This window comes from Tenrec ecaudatus, chromosome 9 (genome assembly GCF_050624435.1).
Source record: "Tenrec ecaudatus isolate mTenEca1 chromosome 9, mTenEca1.hap1, whole genome shotgun sequence".
Lineage (NCBI taxonomy): Eukaryota > Metazoa > Chordata > Mammalia > Afrosoricida > Tenrecidae > Tenrec > Tenrec ecaudatus.
Genome location: NC_134538.1, coordinates 16,572,410 through 16,584,958, shown reverse-complemented (window position 1 = coordinate 16,584,958; position 12,549 = coordinate 16,572,410). Strand labels below are relative to the sequence as shown.

Here is a 12,549-nt window from a genome sequence, read left to right as displayed (position 1 = left end):
CTCGCTGGAGTCCACCCACCCTGGGCGGGTCTCTGCATCCATGAGTGATGGTGGTGGTGGAGGGGAAACGGAGGTCTAAGGCTATGATACCAGGCTGCAGCACTGGCCTGGCCCAGGGGTGGGGATGGTGGTGCCCACATCCCACCAAGCCCCCCCCCCTTCCCTGGGTCAAGGAGCCAGGCCAGCGCCTATGTACAGTTGATGTGCTGTGGATGTGGATGTGGATGTAATCCAGCCGACTAGGGCCAGAGAGTACAACTTGCAGACTAGGGCCAGAGAGTACAACTTTCAGGATGAGATAACAGCATTGGGGTTGTGGGCAGCACTATCAGCCTGAGGCCAGAGAGACCGGGCCAGGGGGCTGTAGTTCATGGCAAGAAGGGTCAGTGGACAAGCTGGTGGTCTCGCTTCGCCCTGCTGAATGTCAGGGCCCAGGGCAGATCCACAGCTAGGAAAGGACTGCGGGGAAGGGCAGAGCGGGGCTGAGAGAGGAAGCCTGTTGGGTGGGGGACATAGGATCAAGCGGACAGGAGCTCCTGCCTCCCCATCCTGCCCCCCACTCCTGGCTCCCCTGCCTATCTCCCGGCTCCCGTGCCCACTCACGTTGGAAGCTATAGGAGCCTGGAATCAGGTACAGTGGGGTGGGTGGGACCATGAGGAAGTCCCGACGCCTAGGTTTTGCAGCCACAGTGAGACAAGCCTGCATGGCAGGGCGGTACCCCCCAGGGGCTGGAGAGGGGCACTCAGATAAGAATTGGGTGTGGTAATGGCGGCATCGTGGGGGCTGGCCACAGAGAGAACACTGGGGTGGAGAGAGCCCAGGACCCCGAGGCAGGGAGACTCTGGCCTCTGGGCAGCTCCTCTGAGCACGTCCGTGGTGGGGACGACGCTCCCGAGCCCAGGCCCAGTGGGACGGCACCTTCGCCATGACCTCCTCGCAGCCCTGGCGGCTGACCACTGCGCGGAAATCCATCCGGGCCCACAGTTTGTTCCTCTGGCGCAGGAAGTCAGCCACCCAAGGGCGCCAGTCTTCGCTGAGCGCCCAAGGGAAAATCGCACACTTTGGGTCTTCCAGGTCATTGGCAAGATACAGTGCCTGGAAGAAGTTGCTCTGGGTGTCCTCGCTGAGCTGCAGGTGGGCGCGCTGGAAATAAACCAATACCGTGGCCAGGAGGTACTTATCTGAGATCTGGACACGGGTCTTGGGAGAGGAACTGCTGGAGGAAGGCTTGTAGCTCCTGGTGCTGGCGGGAAAGGAGAGACTCGCCGCTCCCACCGGGACAGCTCCGCCCCCCAGGTTTACGTGGGTGGCAGCCATACGAGCAGTGGTAAGGTCTTGGGCAGTACTCATCTCTCAGAAGGACACGACTGAGGGAAAGTGGGGCAGAGGGATCTGACCTCAGCAAGAACCTTCAGTCGATGACCTTTTTCTCTTTTTTTTAACGTTGGCATGGTCCCATGAATTTACTATCATGACATGTTAACGGGTGTTGATTTATAATTTGAAAAAATGCTTACCTAAATGATGCCATCTTTCCTTTTAATCAGTAACACTGTCCTGGCACGTACCCAAATCTTTCGTGTCTGCCCACATTCTGTAATTGACACACACTAGTTATCTTTCCAGGGCCCATGGGTGACATACGTGGCTTATGCGCCACTGCTAACGAAAACAGAGGAACACCCTCAATGAGATGGATGGACACAGTGGCTGCATCAATGGGCTCAGGAATAGGACCAATTGTGAGGATGTCACTGGGCTGGGCAGGGTTTGGTTCTGTTGTGCATAGGGTTGGGATGAGTTGGAGCTTATGACTCAATGACATCTAACAAAAACAACATTATCTGACATGTCACATCAATGATTATATTTAAAATCTACTCTCTGGCTGTTTTGCACATTAACAATGTCCATCTGGCAGCAATGAATGCTGAGATACAAGAGGAAAGGAACATTTGTTATAATGGTTAAGGTTATATGCCAGTTTGGTTGGGTCATGATTCTCAGGGGTTTGGCAGTTATATAATGATGAAATCTGGCAGTTGTGTAATGATGTAGTCATCTTCCGTTTTGTGATCTGATGTGGTCATCCTCCATTTTTGTATAATATCTATATTATGCAAAATATGTCAAATAATAGCGTGGTCTTTGTAAACTCACTATATCAATAAGGTGCAGAGTGGGTGTAATTTGTATCCTATGTCTGGGTCTGATTAAACTAAGCATGGCAGTGCTATTTGTAATACCCAGAGGAGCCCTGTCGGTGCAGATAAATTGTTAGGCTGCTAACTGAAGTTGGAGGTTCAAGCTCATCAGCTGCACAATGGCAGAAAATTGAGGCTGTTTACTCCTGTAAAGATGTATAGCCTTGGGAGATCCTATGTGCGGTCACCATGTATAGGAATCAACTATAAGGCTAAGTGGAGTTAGTTTGGTTTGTTATTGTAGTACTCAAGATATGGAAATAACTCAAATGTTCAGCAACAGAAGTGATGAATCAGTAAACCACTCTATTCATACAATGGACTACAACACAACAGCAAAATGAATGGCCTATTGCCATTTGCAGCAACATAGAGGAATTTCACAACATAAGGTTGAATGAAAGAAGCAAGACTAATGATGACTAACGAGCACATAGAGCTGCTGAGTCAGAATCAATTGAACAACAATGGGTTTGGAGTTTCTGAATTTGATGACTAGTGAAGTTAAACATCTTTTCATATTTATAAGCCATCTAAATAACTTGTTTGCGAAGTATCTGTTCATATCTTTTGCCCATTTCCCCCCTGTGGAACAATGCTCTTTGTTTATTCTGAATATACATCTTCTCTATGATTATAACCTATCTGGTTATATATATATATATGTATATATATATACATATACATATACACACACATATGCATTATAAACATTTTCTCCCACACGAACTCTGGCTTTTCATTTCCTTTATGATGTCTTCTTTGTCATGGGGCTATAAGTTATGTACTATAAAAACACCTATTTAAAGTGTGCGATTCAGTGGGTTTTAAGCTATTCATGAGGTTACACATTTACCACCACTGTCCTAATTCCAGAACATTTTCTTCATCCCCCAAAGAAACCCTATTCTATTTAGCAGCCACTTAGTTTCTCTTTTGTAAGCAACAAGCAAGACAAATGTCCTGTGGCCATTTGCAGCAACGGTGCCACTTGCAGTTGGGGAACTATGAGAACCACAAATTTAAATTGTATCTCTATGGATATACCTATTGTGGGCAGTTCAAATAAATGGAATTATACAACACATGGCCTTCATGTTAGGCTGCTGTAACTTAGTATGATATTTTTAAGGTTCACCCATTTTGTAGCACGTATCAAGATGCATTCCTTTCCACAAACATAATATTCCATTGAATAAATGTACCATACCTTGTTTATCCATTTATAGATATTTCCCTTGTTTCTACTTTCTGACTATTGTAAATTAATGCTGCTGTGAATATTCATAGACAGGATTTTGAGTGGGGAGATGTGTTTAATTCTCTTGGATATCTAGCTAGGAGTGAAGTTTTTGAATTATGTGGTAACCCTATGTTTAACATTTTTAGAAACTTCCTAATTGTTTCTCCAAGCAGCCTTCCCATTTTACTTTCTCATCAGCAGTGTATGGGTTTTCTACCTTCTTCATATCCTTGTCAGCATTTGTGAGTATTTTGTTAAGCCATCCTACTTTGTTTGAAACAACCAGCCTCTCCATGGGAGAAATGCTGGATTTCTACTCTGGTGAAAAGCCGTCGTCTTGAAATCTCACAGGAGCAAATCTGCTCTGTCCTTTCGGGTCGCTCTGAACCCTCATTGAATCGATGGCCATGGATTGGATTTTCATCAGAGGAGTAAGTGTGAAGTGGTTTTATATTACACATTTTGTGTTTATGGCAATTTGTATATATTCTCTGAATGGAATATATTCTATTTGTATATATTCTCAGGATAGAAATATCAATTCAAAGCCTGGTCATTTTTAATTGGCTATTTGTTTTGGATATATGCCCCATATCACATACATGATATTTTCTCCCATTCTACAGGCTGTCTTTTCACTGTTGATTGTGTCCTTTGGAGTGCAAGGGGATTTTGTTTGTTTGTTTTTGTCTTGTATCTCTTTCTTGTAAATTGGGTGTAGGCTACTCGAGCGGATCATCTCATCAGTTTTACATTCAGTAATTCAGGTGCAGGTGTATTTGCATCTCATTCCTCTCCGTGTGCCATCCGTCTCTTATCCGACTCCTTCCCGTGTTTTCTGTGTCCATTGCTCCTCGAGGAAAAGCTGCCCTTGTGCTATTGTTCCCTGCAGATCAGTCTAAACAGAGAAAACGTGAAGTTGTCCAGCATTTCTCCTTGCTTGGATCCGCAATCAGTGCTCGTGGAAGCAGCAGCCAAGGGACCAATGACTACAGGAGACCAAAATGATAACCCGACTCGACAGTTAAAACCTTGTCAGTTGATCGCCCCTCTGGTGCATAGTGGGCCTGATCTGGTTTTCAACATTTTCCGTGTTGTTCTTTTTTTCTTTTCATATTGAGGTTTATCTCAGATATATTTTGACATTGGTGATAATCGTCTTGAGTTTTTGTTATATATGTTTCTGTTTTTCAGTATATGAAACCCGGGATTGATGAACGTCTAGAGACAGCAAGTGGAAGGGTTCCTGGGGAGTAGGGGTGAAGGGGAGGGGATGTCAAGGGGTTTAAGAAGGAAAAGCATATTTAGAAACTGATTGTGGGAGCAATTGTAAAATATTGTTTGATGTGATTGACGTATGGAACAATATAATATCTGTATTAGCTCCCAATAAAACGGTTTTGGAAAAAATAGAGATCGAGGAACACATTTCATATGCTGCACAAAACCCCTTTAAAGTGTGGAAAAGCAAGCATATCACTTTGAAGACTCAAGTGCACCTGCTCCAAACCATGCTATTTTCAATCACCTCATATACATGTCAAAGTTGGACATTGAGCAAGGGAGGCCTAAGAAGAATTGATGTATTTGAATTATGGTGCTAGTGACGAATATTGAAATATGATGGACTGTCAAAAGAACAAACAAGCATGTCTTGGAAGAAGTACAGCAAGAATGCTCCTTAGAAGCAAGCGTGACCAGATGTCACCTCGTGTACTTTGGAAGTGCTCCGCAGAGGGCCGGAGACAAAGAGGACGGTCCTTCACAGGATGAAATGGCAGTGACTGCAGCAATGGGCTCAAACATAAGATCCGTTGTAAGGATGGTGCGGGACAGGGCAGTGTTCCATTCTGTTAGACATAAGGCAGCGATGAGTAAGAGCCGGCACCAAACAACAATTGTTACTGAAATTTGAGGCACTGGGGTGAGCTCAGTCACGGGTCATCATCCTGGGGTTTCAGCTAGTCTCTGACCAGCAAGTCTGGCTTCTTTTATAATTCTGGCTTTTGTTCTACCTTTCCTCCCTCTATCTGTCCAGCACCTTTCAAAGCAGTTGGTATTAGTAGCCAGGGACCATCTGTTTCTCTTGGTCTCAGGATTACTCAGACTGAGGTTTTTGTGGTCCAGTAGTCCAGTAGACTAATTGTGTCTTTCCATTTTCATATGCAAGTTCACAGAGCAAGAGACCCGAACACTCGAAAGGCGAGGCAAGTGAGCCTTGCCAGCTGAAGCAGAGAACTCGAAAGGTGAGGCAGGTTTGGCTGAGGTTGGCTACTGTTTGCTGGTGATCAGGTGGGTAGTGACCCTTTCCCAGGAGGTGGAACTTCAAGAAGGAGGGTGTAACTAAGCCATATGGGCATGGCTGTTACCTTTTGTTGGGTAGGACAAGGTAAAAATGACAAGAAAAAAACATAATAACAGCAGCAAAAAAAGATATTAGAACAAAAAGTAGGAGAAAGCAGGCCAACAACAGCAATAAAAGTAATTTAATAACTAAATAAAAAGGAAGGTAAAATAAAATGAAAGGGAAAAATAGTAAATGAGGAAAAAGGAAAGGAAAAGACAGCAAGCAAAACTAAGGAAGGGAATAAAATTGAAAAAGGAAAGATAATGGTGAAGAAAAAAAGAAATTGAATAAGGGTTGGGGAAAGAAGCAGAAATATAAGAAAAGAGAGAAAAAGTAAAGCAGGGAAGTGAAGAAAGGGAAAGGGGAAAATAGTGAAGCAGAACTCTGAGGCAGGTGCAGAACCCAGAGAGGAGAACGCTGTGGAGGGCAGGATACCTGGAAGGAGTCAGCACCGTCTGTTAGCTGAGAAACTCAAGGGGCTGGAGACCCTGGGGGAAGAGGTGGAGGGAAAGACTGGTGCTAGGTAGCGCTCCTGCCTGCTTAGCTGCTGTCTAGGGTCATAACCCTGAACTGGAAGTAGTTAGTGCAGGGGACTGATGCCAAGGGACTCTTGTCTGATGTGCTTGATGTCATCCCAGAACTCATCTGGTCTCCAGTCATTAATGTTCTGTGCATCAACACGGTTCTTGTATATTCCAGGTCATATTTTGGTTCCTGCGGACTTGTTTTGATTTTCTTCTGCTTCATCTGAACTTGCATTTGCGTAATTGAGCTTCATCTTCTACAGATATAGTCCTTTTGACTCCATGCATTCCATCGGGGGAGGTGCGCATGTCTAGTCACCCAGTATGTTCTTGAAAAGGTACTTGTGATGAAATTTTCTATAATATAATGCCCAGCTTTGTTTCTTTGAACAAGACCAGATTTTCCAACCGCTGATCCTTCCTTTTCACCTCCAGCGTTAGCATCCCCGGCGCCAGGGATCTCCAGTGCACCTGGATTGCATGTTTGACTAATTTCAGACTGAAGACGTTGGTAGGGTTCTTCAATTTCTTTATCATTCTTTTTAGTGGTTGGTTCACACATTTGAATGACTGTAATATTAACTGTTCTTTCTTGTAGGTGTATGAATATTACAGCACATACAACATTGTTTTTCAAGATATATCTTGTGAAGCCGTTTCTTTTCAGTTCAACATTCCTGTTACAGTAAATCATATGATTATCCCACTCAAAATGGTCAATGCCAGCCCATTTCTTCTCATTAATGCCTAGTATGTCAGTCTCTATGCATTCATTTTATTTTTAGATAACTTCCAATTTTCCTAGATTTATACTTTGTATAGTCCACATTCTGATTACTAATTGTGTTAGTCCAGGTGGACTAGGGAAACAAATCCATGGAGACTCCCATGTGTGTATAAGTGTTTATATACAAGTATATAAGGTTTATATACAAGAGAAATTATATATTAAGAAAATATCCCAGCCCCGTCCAGATCAAGTCCATAAGTCCGATGTTAGCCCATGTGTCCGACAGCAATCTATAAAGTCCTCTTCAGACTCACAAAACACATGCAATGATGCTGAATGCAGGATGATCACAAGCCAATAGGTAGAAAGTCTTTGGATCCAGTATCATTGGAAAGATCTCAGCACTGGCAGGGGTTTCTGTATCAGGGTGGGGGGGCATGTGCCTTGTCAGCTGCTATGTCTCCTAGGGTATCAGCAGAGTCTCTCACCTCCAAGGAGGAAGTACCAGATTTCCCAGAATTCTCAGAAGAAGGCCACGCCCACACAGAGGCCTCATTGGCTATGATCTGATTGATGAGCTAGACTCCACCCCTACACTCTTAATCCTCAAACTGACAAATGATTATGTATCTACCACACCAATGGGTGTCTGTAGCTGTCTCTTCTCATGCCCATTAGCAATCGGAGGTCCAGAAAGGTTTGCTTTCTACACATCATCAAGCTTGATGCTATTGTGAGGCAGCCGTTCTTTCTCCAGCATAGTTTGAGAGCATTCTAATATGAGGGGATCATCTTCTGGCACTATATCACACAATGTTCTATCACTATTCATAAGGTTTTTGGTAGCTAATTTTTCAGAAGTGGAGTACCTTTTCCTACTAATTCTGTCTTAGTCTGAACATTCGCTGATGCCTGTCCACCATGGCCCTGCTTTTCAACACAACCTGATGGTGTCTTGATGAACGGAACTTCATAATCTTAAAAAAAAATTGTATCATTAATTTGGAGTTAATACAGTTATCCTGTCATTCCATAATTCAATCACATCAAGCAGCATTGTAAAATTGCTACCACAATCAGTTTCCAAACAGTCCTTTCCTTCCTGGACTCCCTGACACTGTCTCCTTTTTAGCCCCCCCCGAACCCTCCACTCCCCCCAACTGTACCCATCTTTCCCCCAAACCCTCCTTCTGCTTGCTGTCCCTATAGTTTCATCAACCCTGGGTTTCACAGACGGAAAAACATGTAACACAACGTCAAGAGGGTGGCTCCCAATGACATACCACCTCTGAGATACACCCTGCAATGAACAAACAAAAACATTAAACAAAAATTCAGAAAATGTTGAAAACCAGATCAGGCCCAGCATGCACCAGAGGGGGGACCAGCTTGAACAGTTTCAACTGTTCGAGTCAGGTCTATTCCTTTGATCTCTCTAATGAGCTCTATTTAGTAACCACTTTCCTCCCATCCCTTATGGATCGAGGGAGATCAGGCTTATTTCCTGTGTGGTTCCCACAAATGTATCTTGGGCTCTCCTCCATAGCCTTCTGCAAACCGGATCTCACAGCTTAGACTCTAATACTAATCCCTTCTTTGGTTTTTGATTATTTGATATACCATCCTTTCGTGACTGATGATGGTGTGCTTCTTCCATGTGGACTTAGTTGACATCTCATTTAGATGGCTGCTTGTTTGGAGACAAGCCTTTAAGACCCTAGACACGATTTTATCTGATAGCTTGGCACCATCTAATTGTTTTGCTGTAGCTGCCATAGCTTCTGTTTCCTTCCCGAGAGGGAGTATTGAGCAGGTCCATGATATAAGAACTAATTGTTCTTAAATTGGAGCTAGACTATTGTGTGAGCCCAAAACCCATTCATGGATTCTGTACAAGTGAATAATTCAGGTACTGTGATATGACGTTAGCTACTTAGCCCAATATGTCTCTTTCTACAGGGCTTTAAACAATTAGTACCAGGGGTTAATCAAAGATCATCTTAATAGAAGATCATTATGCCCCAGGGGGATAATCAATAAGACTTTTTTACCATAAATAAACAAGGAGGTTTTGAAAGGGAGTCAAAGGCAGATAAAAATAAACAAAAAGCATAGATCAAGAAAAATTTTAATCTTAATAAAAATTCAGTTTATTAATATTTTACTTAAAGCTTTTTTTGTGTGTGTGTCCTGTATACGAAATCTTTTTTATCCAAAGATTATGAAGGTATTCACCTTATTAGCTTTTTATATACTCTATTGTTTTATCTTTTATTATTAGGTCTACAATTTATCTGGAATTGATTTTTGTGTCGAGTGTTTAGAGGGATCAGCATAAATCTTGTCCATATTGATATCCAATTGACTGAGCAGTACTTGTGGAAGAGCGCATCCTTTCCCATTGCTCTGATGATGAAATAAGTCAAGCCATGTGTATATTTCTAGACTCTCTCTTAGGTTCTGTTGATCATTTATTTAAAATTATTCTAATACCACATTGCCTTGCATAAGTCAGGATACCCTGTACTGGATAACTCTAGATTCCCCCCCACCCTTAAGATTAACTTTGCTAGTATAAGCCTCTTACATTTTGTACAAATTTTACAATTGATATATGAGTTTACACATGTCAACACAATCACATAGGATTTTATTGCGGCTGCACTGACTATATGTAAATTTGAGGGAAAGTTAACACTTAAAATACAGAAGAGCCAATTGAATTCATTAGTAAGATATTTTTAAACAGTTTTCTTGATGCTTCATCCACATATCATACAATTCAATAATTCAATCATATCAAGAAGAGTTGTACAATCATCGCCACAATCAATTCTAGAACATTTTCTTCTTCCTCATAATTATAGTTATTTACATAATTATTCTTTGAAATGTAAACATATGCACAACAAAACATTCCCCAATTCAACAACTTCTACATCCATAACTACGTGCCATTGATTATACTCTTAATGCTCTCCAACCATTATTAATATCCTTTTCCAAATTATTCCACCGCCATTAACATAAACTCAATGCCTTCTAGGCAAAAACTCTTTCTTCATGGTAACCTTTGGTGAAGTTTGGTTTCTTTTTTCAGTAGTTTTCTTGATAAAGTATTCACATATCCATACTTAAATCACACAGAGTTAAATTCACACTTTCATAGTTAAATCACCCTAAAAAAGAGTTGTATATACATCATCGCAATCAGTTCTAGTGCCCCCTCCCCCCTTCCTGCATTCATTATTTTCTCTCCACCCCCCCTCGCCTTCCCCATCCCCACCCCCCTTCCCAGGTAAACCTTGCAGCAGTTATTGTCTGTACGTATCCACTCCTTCTGTGCTTCACAAACTGGGGACCCCACAGAAACAATAAAAACAAAACCAAAGCCAAATGGCAAGAAGAAAATTATAATCATAATGTAAAGATAAAAATAAAGAGTAAGAAGGAAAAGACCACCAACAATACTTAAAAAGCCAGAGAAGAAATTTCTGTCATGGAACAAGAGAAAAACATTTGAATTTAAAGCAAATTCAGGTTAGGTCAGGAGGAAGGTTAACTGACCAAATATCATAATATACTGTGGTTAAAACCACTTTAATCAATTTTCCAATAATATCTGTCGATAATAAAGCTGTTAGAGTCCCTTGCCTGTGGCTCGAGGGGATCTGCCAGAGGCTTCATCTGACCAGAGAGTCTGCAGATGGCTTTAGGGCTCCCACTGTCCTCCATGGCCTTCTACAAGTTGGGTGTTCACAATTTAAGCTCTGATACTTTTCCCATCATCATATTTGGAGTTTGTTATCATCATCTTTGGATCAAACAAGCTGGTGTGTTTCTTCCACGTGGACTTTGTTGATGTCTAACTTAGAAAGCTACTTGTTTGAATACAAACCTCTAAGACAGCGGTTTTCAACCTGTGGGTCGTGACCCCTTTGGGAGTTGAATAACCCTTTCACAGGGGTCGCGTAAGACCACTGGAAAACACATAAATATTTCACAATATATAATTACATATTGTTTTGTGAGTAATCACTATGCTTTAAATGTTTAATATATTCAATTTATAACAATGAAAGTACATCCTGCATATCAGATATTTACATTATGATTCATAACAGGAGCAAAATTACAGTTATGAAGTAGCGACAAAAATAATGTTATGCTTAGGGGGTTCACCGCAACATGAGGAACTGTATTAAAGGGTTGTGGCATTTCACTGCTTTAAGACCTCAGACACCATGCCGATTGATAGCCAGACACCATCTCTGCCCTCACCACCTTAGCTGTAGCACCCTTATCTTCATGCACTCTTCATGAAGCCAGTATCCAGCAGGGCCATGTGACCAGAACTAACTGTTCTTGAATTGGGGCTAGAGTTAAGTGGGAGACCGAATCCATGTGCTTGTCCACAGGTTTTCAATGACCCTGGTTTACCTTGGCAGTCATATTATGACAAAAACAAAAACCAAACAAGAACAACAGCAATAACAATAAGACAAAAACAAACAAAGGCAGATAACAACAACAAGAAAAATATTGCCAATAATTTATCCAGTGACATAGAATTTAAGGTACTGTTGATTGAGTTTATGTAGTAAGGAACTTTCCAAACCTGGTCTTGTGTATGACTTAAACAGAACAAATGAAAATAATAATTAATATTTTAATAGATACTACATGCTAGTGATTTGGGTTAAGTGTTTTCTAGGCTTTATATTTTTCCCCTCATAAAAATTTACTATAAAATTTTCTGAAAATGATGCGATGTCATTGAAGAAAGCTATTACATTTTGTTAAAGGACATAAAACAAATGGGGACAACTAATAGCCTAAAACTGTAAATGCTTTCCAAGTAAATATTTATCTTAAATTAACTGTAATTGGAATAACAGTGGTTCTTTGCTAAGACTGTATAAAGGATTTGATTATTTATAAAGAAGAAATTCTAAATCTTTCAGAATTACCCAGCAGCACTTTTATTGTGAAAAAGAAGAGAAAGTAGGATTACTTTACAAGATAATAAATCTTTCTACAAAGTTAATGTATTGTTTTAATTTAGAAAATGGTAATAATATGTCACTTCCTTAAACAAATTCAAATACCAATACCTTATAATTCTGCAATCTCTCTACTTATTATATATCCTAAAGAAGTAAAGGACAAAACACGAACAGATATATGCACACCTATGTTTATTGCAGCAATTTATACCTTAGCAAAAGGATGGAAACCATCAAAAAATCCAACTATAGAGTATTGGACAAACATACTGGTACACTCATACACTGGAGTATTATGCATCCTCAAAAACCAGTCACGAGTCTGTCAAACACCCTGAGACATGGACAAAATTGGAAAACATTATGCTTATCAAAGTTAATAACACCATTATAATAAAAGAAAATAAAGATAAAGAAAAATGTTTTTCACATCAAAGAATATGACTTTGAAGTCTATAATGGGAGTAGGCAAGGGCAGGAAACAATGGAAGGAG

At 41.2% G+C, this 12,549-nt stretch overlaps 1 pseudogene; it reads right to left on the bottom strand.

Moving 5' to 3' along the window:
• Positions 1–448: 448 nt before the first annotated feature.
• LOC142457109 (speedy protein C-like) lies at positions 449–1,351 on the bottom strand (annotated as a pseudogene).
• Between the last annotated feature and the right edge of the window lie 11,198 nt (positions 1,352–12,549).